Source organism: Ovis canadensis, chromosome 1, assembly GCF_042477335.2.
Source record: "Ovis canadensis isolate MfBH-ARS-UI-01 breed Bighorn chromosome 1, ARS-UI_OviCan_v2, whole genome shotgun sequence".
NCBI classification, from domain to species: domain Eukaryota; kingdom Metazoa; phylum Chordata; class Mammalia; order Artiodactyla; family Bovidae; genus Ovis; species Ovis canadensis.
The window spans coordinates 90,916,739-90,928,880 of NC_091245.1; the positions used below are offsets into that span (position 1 = coordinate 90,916,739).

Below are 12,142 nucleotides of genomic sequence, written 5' to 3' on the forward strand. Positions count from 1 at the left end.
GACCAGGCATTGTGTGATACAGATTTTGTTCTCCAATCATCTCTTTCCATCTGGAACTAACTAATTATTATAAACCTTTTCTTGTTTGTTTGTTTGTGCATGCGTGACCTGGACCTAGGCAGGCCCTTGGTGTTCTGACTCAATTTCATAGGAATCTGACTCAATTCTGACTCAGAGCATGGAGACTAGTTGCTTAACACAGCTCCCTCTAATAATAGGTTTATAATAACTTTTTTGATGTTGATTTTTTAAACTGAGTACCTTTCAATCTCCAGTGGATTGCAAAATCCCCTTCTTGTCCTCCTCTTCACCCTGGTCTGGGCTACCATCCACCGGGGGCCTGTCTTAGTCCTTTCAAGCTGCTGTAACAAAATCCCACTGACAAGATAAAGTTTTTATAAACAACAGAAATTTATTTCTCACAGTTCTGGAGGTTTGATGTACAAGATCGGGGTGCTAGCATGGTCCAGTGAGGGCTCTTGTCCAGGTTGTAGATGTCTCATTGTGTCCTCACATGGCTAGGGATCTCTCTGGAGCCTCTTTTATAAGTTACTAGTCCCATTTATGAGGATCCCCCCTTAACTGAAGCACCTCTCAAAGCCATTACCTATTAATACGACCACCTTTGGTGTTAAAATTTCAACACATGAATTTATGGAGGTCAAAGACATTCAGACCATAGCAGAGTCTGTCCTCATTGGCTATGAGCTAATTCTCCGTTAAATCAATCATCCAGTCTCTTTCTAATTCCCTGCCAGTCTTCAAGATGATGCCGCAGAAAGACAAGAAGCCTGAGAAGTCAGCCTGGAGGTTTAATTTGAACCCGACTCATCCAATAGAAGATGGATTTTTGATTCTGGAAATTTTGAACATTTTTTTGTTAGAGAAAGTTAAAGTCAATGGAAAAACTAGAAATCTTGGGAATGTTGTTCATATTGAATGCTTCAAGAATAAAATGATTTTTCCTGAGAAACAGTTCTCCAAAAGCTATTTGAAGTATCTTACCAAGAAATATCTTAAGAACAGTCTTCATGGTTGACTTTATGTGGTTGTATCTGACGATGAGACTTATGAACTTTATTACTTCAAGATTAGTCAAGATGAGGGTGGATTTGAACCTGAGCATTGTAAAACTGCCCCTTATAGGGCTTTGTTTGGTAATAAATGAGGCATACAAGAGGAAGAAACATCTAGAAACAGACTTTAAGTTTATCAGTGAATAAAAAACACTGTACTCTGTTTTAAAAAAATGAGTCATCCAGGAAGGCATACCTGGACTGAATTACCTGCGCTTCCTTCCACCCCATAGTTTTATTGTTTCACACAACAATACTTTGAAAAATCACCAGGAGCTTTGCGAACCATACAGAAAATGCTAGATCCCATGCAAAGCCTTCTCTGTGGAGATGAAAAAGTTAGCACCACAACAGTGTCACAGGAGGTCTGGTAAAACATAAAATTTAAATGAAGCCCAAAGTTTTATAGCATAATACCCCAAATGTTCGTGCTTTGATAAAAAATCACTCATACCAAGAATTAAGAAAATCTCTCAATATGAGTGAGAAAAAGTAATAATCAGATACCCATATCTAGATGGTATAGGTGTTAGAATGACTTGTCGAAGAAAGATTTTGAAGCACCCGTCATAATAATGTATCAGTGGGCCATTATGAGCACACTTAAAACCAGTGAAAGGAGAAAGTAAAGAATTAGAAGATAAGAACAGGGCAAATGGAGATTTTAGGACTCAAATATAAAATACAGTAAGTGCAAACAAAAAGTTCAGTGGATTGGCCCCATAGTAGAACTGTGGAAAGAATCCATGGACTTGAAAAGAGAGCAATAGCAATAGCTCAATCTGAACAACAGAGATAAAAATAGAAAAAAATGAACATAGAATCAGGGGCTTATGGAGCTATATAAAAGATCTTAGTGTTGTGGCACCAGAATCTTGGAAAGAGGGCAGAGATTAAAAAGAACTCAAAGAAATAATGACTGAAATTTTTCCTAAGTTTCCTGAATATTTGTCCAAAAAACATAAGCTTACAAATTCATGAAACTGATGAACCCAAATATCATAAACCCCCAAACTTTATGCCAGGGCACATCATAGTCAAACGTTTGAAAACTAAAAGCAAAGAAAAAATTCTTGAAAGTAGCAAAAGAGAAAAGATGCATTATTTACAGGAGTTAAACAATTTGAATTACAACAGGTTTTCCTATCAAAATCCATGGAGGCCAGAAAGAGGTGGCACGTTTTTCATGTGTTAAAAGAAACGTCAACCCAGAATTCTATATCCATCGAACACGTCCTTTAGGTATGAAGGAGAAACCAGGACTTTCTCAGAGGGAGGAAAATTAAGAGAACTTTCCCAGAAGACCTGTCTCAAAAGAACGGCTAAAGGAAACTCTCTAAACAGAAAGAAAATAATGAAAGAAGAAATCTTGGCCCATCAGGAAGGAAGAAAGTGCAACACAAAATTAAAAGTATAGTGACAACATCTTGAGATAAAGAATACTTTGAGGAACTTCCCTGGTGGTCCAGTGGTTAAGAGTCTACCTTCCAATGCAGGGAATATGGGTTCAATCCCTGGTTGGGGAGCTAAGATCCCACACGCCACAGGACTACTGAGCCAGCTAGAGCCTGCGCACCACAACTAGAGAGAAGCCTGTGTGCCGCAAGGAAGATGCCACGTGCTGCAACTAAGACCCAACAGCAAAATAAATAAGACAGGAGCAACCAAACGCCCACTGACGGAAAAATGGGTAAAGAAGACGTGGTACGTGTATACAAAAAGATATTTCTCAGCCAGTAAGGGAATGCAGTCATACCGTTTGCAGCAACGTGGATGGACCTAGAGATTGTCACGCTGAGTGAAGGAAGTCAGACAGGGAAGAACTGTTGTATGACATCCCTTATATGTGGAATCTAAAAAGAAACAATACAAACGAACTTACAAAGCAGAAAGAGACTCACAGAGAATGAACTTGTGGTTGCTGGGCAAAAGGGATAGTTAGGGAATCAGGGACGAACATGTATACACTGCTGTATTCAAAATGGATAACCAACAAGAATTTATTCTATAGCATATGGAACTCTGCTTGATGTTATGTGGCAGCCTGGATGGGAGAGGAGTTTGGGGGAGAATGGATACATACCTATGTATGGCTGTGCCCCTTTGTGGTTCACCTGAAACTGTCACAACATTGTTAATCGGCAATATCCTAACACAAAATAAAAAGTTAAAAAAGACTACTTCAAATTGCTATTATAGATGGAGAGAAGTCCCACTAACCCATATCGGAGAATTTAAATTGTGTTTTTGTAAGTCATTACGATTTTGTTTGATACTTTCTCCTGCAGTATATCCCATCTATCCAGACTGATTAAATCATAGTGAATTGTTTTAACTTTGTGATTTTAATTTTCTATTATATTTATGTTCACTATAAATCTTTAAAAAATATTACTGTGAAATTTTAAATTGTCTTTAAAAAATCAATATAACTTTGGAAGGAATGATGCTAAAGCTGAAACACCAGTACTTTGGCTACCTCATGCAAAGAGTTGACTCACTGGAAAAGACTCTGATGCTGGGAGGGATTGGGGGCACGAGGAGAAGGGGACGACAGAGGATGAGATGGCTGGATGGCATCACTGACTCGATGGATGTGAATCTGAGTGAACTCCGGGAGTTGGTGATGGACAGGGAGGCCTGGTGTGCTGCGATTCACGGGGTCGCAAAGAGTCAGACACAACTGAGCGACTGAACTGAACTGAACTGAACCCTATAGGAGTGAAATCATTATGACCAGCTCAATAAATTCAGAGAAAAATACTGTCCAAAAAAAGTAATTAAAGGAATACTCAGAAAGAGAAAGTAGATCATGGGTGAATTGAATAGAATATAGACTTTTAGAGTCAAAAAGACCTACATTCAAATTATGATCATGTCATAAAATTTCCTAAAAGTTTAACTCTTCAGAGACTGTTTCTTCTTTTGTAAAATGAATTATTTAGAAGATTAGAGGAGGTACTGCTTATCAACAAGCTGTCTAGCACGTAATAGGGGCTCAATACGTAGCTGTTACTGATAACATTTACATAGGATATATATATATCCTTAAAAGTCCTGTACTTGTGGAAGACATAAAAAGAAAGGACCTGTTTGGGAAAACATATGAACTAATACTTGTATTATTAAGAAGTCCCAAAAGGTTGAAGTCAACACTACATAAATACCTTATTCAAAGCTATACTTTGTTTTATTCATTTTTTAAAAATTATTTATAAAAATTAGTAATAAGTACGTTTAATTGAGAAAGAAAATCACACAAAAAATTAATAGCAAGAAATCAAGAGATGAGACAATGAGATGAGATGGGACAAGCTGAGATTGTAAGGGCCCTGTATGAGTGCTTTCTGAATTAGCAGCAGATACTGCCTCTCCCAAACCACTCATCTGTAAAATTGTCCCTGTCAACCACACTTGGGTTTGAACAGTGTGGGAACAATAAAAGGTACACAGAAATGATACTTTTCCTAAATATCAATCTTATATTTAATTATTGATATATTCTCAATCTCTTATTTAATTATGTTAAGCTTTGACACGTGCAGAATTCCATCAAAATGTCTCTGTGTAATTTCATGGAAAGTATGTTTAACCAAAGCTCTCTGGCTGATCTTGAAGGAACCATTTTCCAAGCTTGTTTGCCCAGCTGCTGCCTGGAAGCCGTGGGGCTAGGATGAAATCAGTGATGAGGTTGGCAGGTGATCAACCAGCCTCGGACAGAATATTTCAGATAATCGCCTGTATATTACTTTTTAAGCTTCTGCAGTTTTAACTTTAATAGATTTTTAATATTTTAAACATGTTTTAAAGTTCACATGTTTTTAGTTTTTGCACAAAGGCTCAAGTTGGATCCAAGTTTTTGTCCTGCTATTGCAATGAGAAGCTATAGGACTTGTTTTTAGTCCCACCGTCCTCGCTGAACGATGGTGCCTGTGGCCAGTCTCCCTGGGCCCGGCTAACAAGGGCACTGCAGCACAACTCAGAAGCTGGCCACATCCGGTTATCTGACTGTCAGCTCTACGCATTCCACTTAGCACTGCTAACTTTTGAGTCACCCATAGAGACATGGCTTCCTGCTTCTTCTCGGCAGCTGGGAAGAACTGGGAAGACTGAACATCATAAAGGAGCTGGTCAAGGCCACATAGAGGCCTCTACCACTCAAATTTTGAGTTCTTTTCTATTAACAGACAGCACTGACACTTGAAACATGCCACTAATTAAATGCCTAGATGTGAAGAAAAAATAAATCAGATTATGCTTAAAATAGGCCCTCAATAGATAGAAAATGAATAAGAAGAGATAACTCATAAACAGAGAAAGGGTACACTGCTGTGCACAAGTAGAAGGGAAAATGTTACTCTTTAAGAATTTTTTCCCAAGTGTGACAGCATTTAATTAATGAAAGAAAAAATTACGTTTCCCTGTGACTTCTCTGGTAGTCCAGTTAAGACTCTGCACTTTCACTGTAGGGGCATGAGTTCGATCCCTGGGCAGGAACTAAGATCTTGCATGTCACAGGGCCAACCACACACAGACACACACACACACACACACACACACACTGCATTTCCAGCCTCAGTCTGTACTCGTAGGATCTACCATTCTATTGAGATTTTCTTGGGCAGTGTGTCATCTAAGATGATCTAAGAATAATTTTTTTAAACAATAACATCTCTTAATTATTAAAAAAAACCTTATAAAAATGTTTAATGAAAATGCCCAATTCTGATGAAGCTGGGGTGACATAGGCGTATTCATCTAGGGCTGCAGCAGCTCAGGTTAATACAAAATAGACTTGAAAGGCCAGAATCTCATGAAAAACAATGCAGAATAGTTTTCTATTATATTACTCCCAGAATATATGTTTAATAGTTTCATTTCCTTAACAGTAAATTAATATGTGTGTGCACGTGCTCAGTCAGGGCTGACTCTTTGTGACCCCGTGGGACTGTAGCCCGCCAGGCTCTTCTCTCCATAGAATTTTCCAGGCAAGAATACTGGAGTGAGTTGCTGTTTCTCCCTTCAGGGAATCTTCCTGACCCAGGGATCAAACCCATGTCTCATGCATCTCCTGCATTGGCAGGCAGATTCTTTACTACTAGTGCCACCTGGGAAGGACAAATACGTACAGGATCAGTTCAGTTCAGTTCAGTCACTCAGTCATGTCCGACTCTTTGAGACCCCGTGAATCACAGCATGCCAGGCCTCCCTGTCCATCACCAACTCCCGGAGTCCACGCAAATACATGTCCATCAAGTCAGTGATGCCATCCAGCCATCTCATCCTCTGTCGTCCCCTTCTCCTCCTGCCGACTGTGGTTTTTCCAGTGGTCATGTATGGATGTGAGAGTTGGACTGTGAAGAAAGCTCAGTGCCGAAGAATTGATGCTTTTGAACTATGGTGTTGGAGAAGACTCTTGAGAGTCCCTTGGACTGCAAGGAGATCCAACCAGTCCATCCTAAAGGAGATCAGCCCTGGGTGTTCATTGGAAGGACTGATGCTGAAGCTGAAACTCCAATACTTTGGCCACCTCATGAGAAGAGTTGACTCGTTGGAAAAGACCCTGATGTACAGGATAACAAACTACCAAAATGTACAGGTTGGGCTTACAGCCTTTTTTGAGGTGGTCACTTCTGAGGAGTCCAGAGAATTATCTCACCACTTCAGCTTTTCCAACCAATCTGAGTGTCCTGTATCAAATCCCTTTCTACTCAGAGCACCTAGAACACTCAGAGGGGTTTCAGTTCCTTGTGCAAAACCCTAACCACTGAATGGGTTTGATAACATAGCCCAAAGGAGCAATGTAATAGACTCAACCGGATGAAAGTAGCATTACTGCTTACTGCTGTGAGTTTTTCTCTTACTGCTGTGAGTTCGTTTCAGTTCAGTCACTCAGCTGTGTGTGACTCTCTGAACCCATGGACTGCAGCACACCAGGCCTCCCTGTCCATCACCAACTCCCGGAGTTTACCCAAACTCATGTCCATTGAGTCGGTGATGCCATCCAACCATCTCATCCTCTGTTGTCCCTTCTCCTCCTGCGTTCAATCTTTCCCAGCATCAGGGTCTTTTCAAATGAGTCAGCTCTTTGCATCAGGTGGCCAAAATATTGGAGTTTCAGCTTCAACATCAGTCTTTCCAATAAACACCCAGGATTGGTCTCCTTTAGGATGGACTGGTTGGATCTTCTTGCAGTCCAAGGGACTCTCAAGAGTCTTCTCCAACACCACAGTTCAAAAGCATCAATTCTTCAGCACTCAGCTTTCTTCACAGTCCAACTCTCACATCCATACATTACTACTGGAAAAACCATAGCCTTGACTAGATGGACCTTTGTTGGCAAAGTAATGTCTCTGCTTTTCAATATGCTATCTAGGTTGGTCATAACTTCTCTTCCAAGGAGTAAGCATTTTTTAATTTCACGGCTGCAATCACCATCTGCAGTGATTTTGGAGCCCCCCAAAATAAAGTCAGCCACTGTTTCCCCATCTATTTCCCATGAAGTAATGGGACCAGATGCTATGATCTTAGTTTTCTGAATGTTAAGCTTTAAGCCAACTTTTTCACTCTCCACTTTCACTTTCATCAAGAGGCTCTTTAGTTCTTCATTTTGTGCCACAAGGGTGGTGTCATGTGCATATCTGAGGTTATTGCTATTTCTCCTGGCAATCTTGATTCTACCCTGTGCTTCCTCCAGCCCAGGGTTTCTCATGATGTACTCTGCACAGAAGTTAAATAAGCAGAGTAACAATATACAGCCTTGTTGTACTCCTTTTCCTATTTGGAACCAGTCTGTTGTTCCATGTCCAGTTCTAACTGTTGCTTCCTGACCTGCATACAGTTTTCTCAAGAGGCAGGTCAACCTAAATCCGTTATTTACTTCTTGTCAATCCCTGGCTGAATAGCTACCATGTTGAGCTCCAAATCAAGGGTCAGGAATTAACATCTCTGCTAGAGAAAGGTGCATCTTAGGCCAGACTGGTGGTGCATGGGACCTAACCATGGCCCTCCCTACCCCACAGGATGGTGTTTGAAAGGCCCTCATGATGAGTCCCTGGGAGAAGTTTTGTGCAGTTGGATGATACACTTGGTCACATTAGACTCAAAGCCAGCATCCGTCTGGTTGACACTGTGCTGCTAAAGTCTATTAATACCTGCAATGGGTGATCAGCCATTAACAAATCATGTTATTGTTCTACTCTAAGCACCTGTCATAAAATATTCAGAGCTAAAAATGAGTTTCAGCTTAAATGGTCACTAGGGCTTTAGTCTGGGCTTCCCAGGTGGCACCAGTGATAAAGAACCTGCTTGCCAGTGCAGGAGACATAGGGATGCCAATTTGATCCCTGGGTCACTAAGATCCCCTGGAGGAGGGCATGGCAGTCCACTCCAATATTCCTGTCTGGAGAATTCCCATGGACAGAGGAGCCTGGCAGGCTACAGTCCATAGGGTCGCAAAGAGTTGGACCCAACTGAAGCGACTTAGCACGTACGCATACCTGCAGGCCTTTAGTCCCGTTCTGTGGTGAGCTCAGGTTTCATCATATTTTTGCACAGGCTAGATGTGGCCCACAAATGGAAGAGTTCCAGGAGAGGCACCAAAATGGCCCACCTGACACTGAAGGTGGCCTCAGGGGCACAGGGATACATGCTGGCAGGAAGGCCCAGAGCCCTCCGCAGGGCGAGTCCTATCCCTAGCCTGACACTGGCTCTGTGAGAGGCCCAGAGCCCTCCACAGGGCTAGTCCTATCCCAAGCCTGACACTGACTCTGTGAGAGGCCCAGAGCCCTCCGCAGGGCGAGTCCTATCCCTAGCCTGACACTGACTCTGTGAGAGGCCCAGAGCCCTCCGCAGGGCGAGTCCTATCCCAAGCCTGACACTGACTCTGTGAGAGGCCACCTAAGGCCTGCTTAGTGGCGGATTAGAGTATCTATCCTCCCAGAGGTGTTTGCACCCTTATCAAGAGATATACTTCTGAGAGGCTTCCCTGGTGGCTCAGATGGTAAAGAATCTGCTGGCAATGCGGGAAACCCAGGTTCAATCTCTGGGTTGGGAAGATCCCCTGGAGAAGGAAATGGCAACCCACTCCTGTATTCTTGTCCTTGGAGAATCCCAAGGACAGAGGAAGCTGGCAGGCTACAGTCCATGGGGTCCTAAAGAGTCAGACACAACTGAGCTTCTAACATTTTCACTTTCGCATGAATAAAGAAGATGAGAGTAGATTTTGTTAGAGCATTGGAGGCCTTGGTTATCTTGAGTTAAAGAGGCTGCTAAGGGAGAACCTGAATGTTCCAAATGTGAGAATTCCAGTTTTGCACAGAGCCTTCCTCACGGTTCCCCACTCATCCTCTCCTTTCCACCCACTTCCCTTATTCTCTCACCTCCTTTCCTGGCAAGTCAGTGCCCCTTGTTGACAGGAAACTGCTGCCCCTTGCTCTGAGAACTCTCTAGAGTCCTCCCCAAGTGTGCTTGTCATGTGGCAGCTGACTTCTCTGGAGCAAGGAATGCCAGAGAGAGAGCATGGAGGAGCCCCCTCTTCTTTTTATTTCCCAATCTCTTATACACCATAATTTCTGCTACAGTCTATTTAATGGAACTGAGTTGTGAGATTTAGCATACAACCTAAAGGGAGGTGAGTTGGGCGCCACCTTTGAAGGAAAGGATATCAAAAAAGTTGTGAACATATTTTGCTTAAGCTGTGGGATGAGCCATTGTCACCGCCCTGTGCAGTTCAATCCATCAGCAGGTCCTATTGCTCTCCATTTAAAATGTATCTCAAACTTGAGCATATTTTTCCATTTTATTAAGGTATGATTCATACACAGAAAAATGTACCCTTTTGTGGATATAGTGCTGCAAGTTTTGACCAACATATAAAGTCATATAATTAACACCACAATAAAGAGAACAGTTCTGTTAACTGTTAAATTTCCCCCATGAACCTCAGTGGGAAATCCGGGAAGGTCCTACTGGGCTTTCTGATGCTAATGGAAATAGCCAGTCTGTCTTCATGGTAGCTGAATCTTCTGGAAACTCCCTGGGAAGAGGGGGTATTGATGTTTTTCAGGAGGCTCTCCTTTAGGCAGATAAGATTTCTTTCTGTATCTTTTATAGCTTAAAATTTTCACTTTACCAACTGTGAGGGGCCCAGTGGCTCCACACCTCTCACCCTCCAGAAGGCTAGACTGGCTTCCTTATCTAGCATACTAGAGGCTGTGATCTGAGAGAAAGCAGAAGCTACAAGTGCTCTGAGACCGAGGCTCTGAAATACACACAGAGACAGGAGGGAAGGGGGCCGGGTGCAACCCTTAAAGAATGACACAGCTGTTGAGAAAAACTGACTATGACAAAAACTGGTTGGAACAAATTAGTCCTAAGATGGCGGAAGATTCGATGTCCAGTGGTCCTTGAGCCTCATTCTAAGCTCACTAAGACGTTAACATATGCTGCCAGAACACACCCACAGGCACCACGACAGTTCCGAGGCATATCATAAAAGGCCAAAAAGTGAGTGGTGGCCCAATTCCTGGAATTCCCTGTCTCTTCCCCAAAATAGTTGTAGCAATCTTCCTACTCGTTAGCCTAAGAAATTGCCCAGCCCTTAAAAACTAACCACCCCATGCGTCAGGGCCACGCTCGCGCTCTGCGATGGAACGCATTCTGCCTGTGGAATGTGTCTCTCTCTGCACACCTGCTTTCACGCCACTGTGGCTCACTCCGGAAGCCAGGACCCTCACTTGGCATCCATGCCAGGGACTCACTTAAGACCTAGAACATGACCATCCTCGTCCCCCATTTTCTTGCAACATCTCTACAAAGGAAGAGGAAGAAGGTGGGCCTCTCTCCTCCCCCACTTTTCCTTTGATTATGAAAATGTAGGCAACTTAGTTCTTGAGCCCTTCTGCCTACCTGTTTCTGTCCCTCACAAGTGTAGTATATTAATAAATCTACACAAATTAACTAGTAAACCACCACCACTGCTTCTTCCCTATCACTTTACCCCTCACTGAATCCCTTTTGCACTGAGACATAACAAACTGGAGCTTTATTCAGTCCTGGGACAAGTTGTGCGGTTTCAATACAGTAGCCATTCTGCTGAATTCTCCTGGTCTAAGCAAGACGCGAGAACAGGCCAGACTCAAAGACTGGAGAAATAGACTCTACTTCTGAGGGAGGGAGAGCAAAGAATCTGTAGCCATATTCAATCTTCCACAAAGAGTTTGACTGGTATATGGAGTTGTTATTGTTATTTGCCAAGTCATGTCAGACTCTTTGAGACCCCATGGACTGTAGCCCACCAGGCTCTCTGTCCATGGGATTCTCCAGGCAAGAATACTGTAGTAAGTTGCCATTTCCTTCTCTAGAGGGTCTTCCTGACCCAGCTATTGAACCTGTGTCTCCTGAATTGCAGGCAAATTCTTTACCACTGAGCCGCTGGGGAAGCCGGGAACATGGGGTAGGTGAAGGCAAACCGTCCTTTGCCTTACTGAGCTGGAGTCTTGAAGGAGCCATAAACCTCCCTCCCTACACACTGCTCTGCTCCCTTTAGAAAGAAATCAGCAAAAGCCTGATCACTCCCCAAAATGTTCCCCTGAAGCTCCCAGCATCTCTCCCTTCTCACAACCTCTCTCTGTTCTGTAGCTGAACTACAGCCAAGCTCTAGGATCTTGATTTGTTTCTGTTTGTTTTTAATTTTGTTATTTGGTTTTGGCTGTGCTGGGTCTTCCTTGCTGTGCATGGGCTTTCTCTAGTTGCAGAGACTAGGGGCTATTCTCCAGGTGGGGCATGCAGGCTTTTCGTTGCACTGGCTTCTCGTTGCGGAGCATTGGCTTTAGGCATGCAGGCTTTGGTAGTTGCAACACACAGGCTGAGTACTTGTGGTCCACCGGCTCACTTGCCCTGAGACGTGGGATTTTCCTGGGCCAGGGAGCAAAGCTGTGTTCCCTGTATTGGCAGGTGGACTCCCAACCACTGGGCTGCCAGGGGAATCTGCTCTGTGATCCTGGGCATGCCACTTTTCCTCCCTGGCCCTCCCTCTCAGATACACACTGCTCTCCCCACCTCTC

At 43.0% G+C, this 12,142-nt stretch overlaps 1 pseudogene; it reads left to right on the forward strand.

The window, feature by feature from the left end:
• Window positions 1–766: 766 nt before the first annotated feature.
• Window positions 767–1,168, forward strand: LOC138435765 (ribosomal protein eL22-like 1 pseudogene; annotated as a pseudogene).
• The last annotated feature ends 10,974 nt before the right edge of the window (window positions 1,169–12,142 follow it).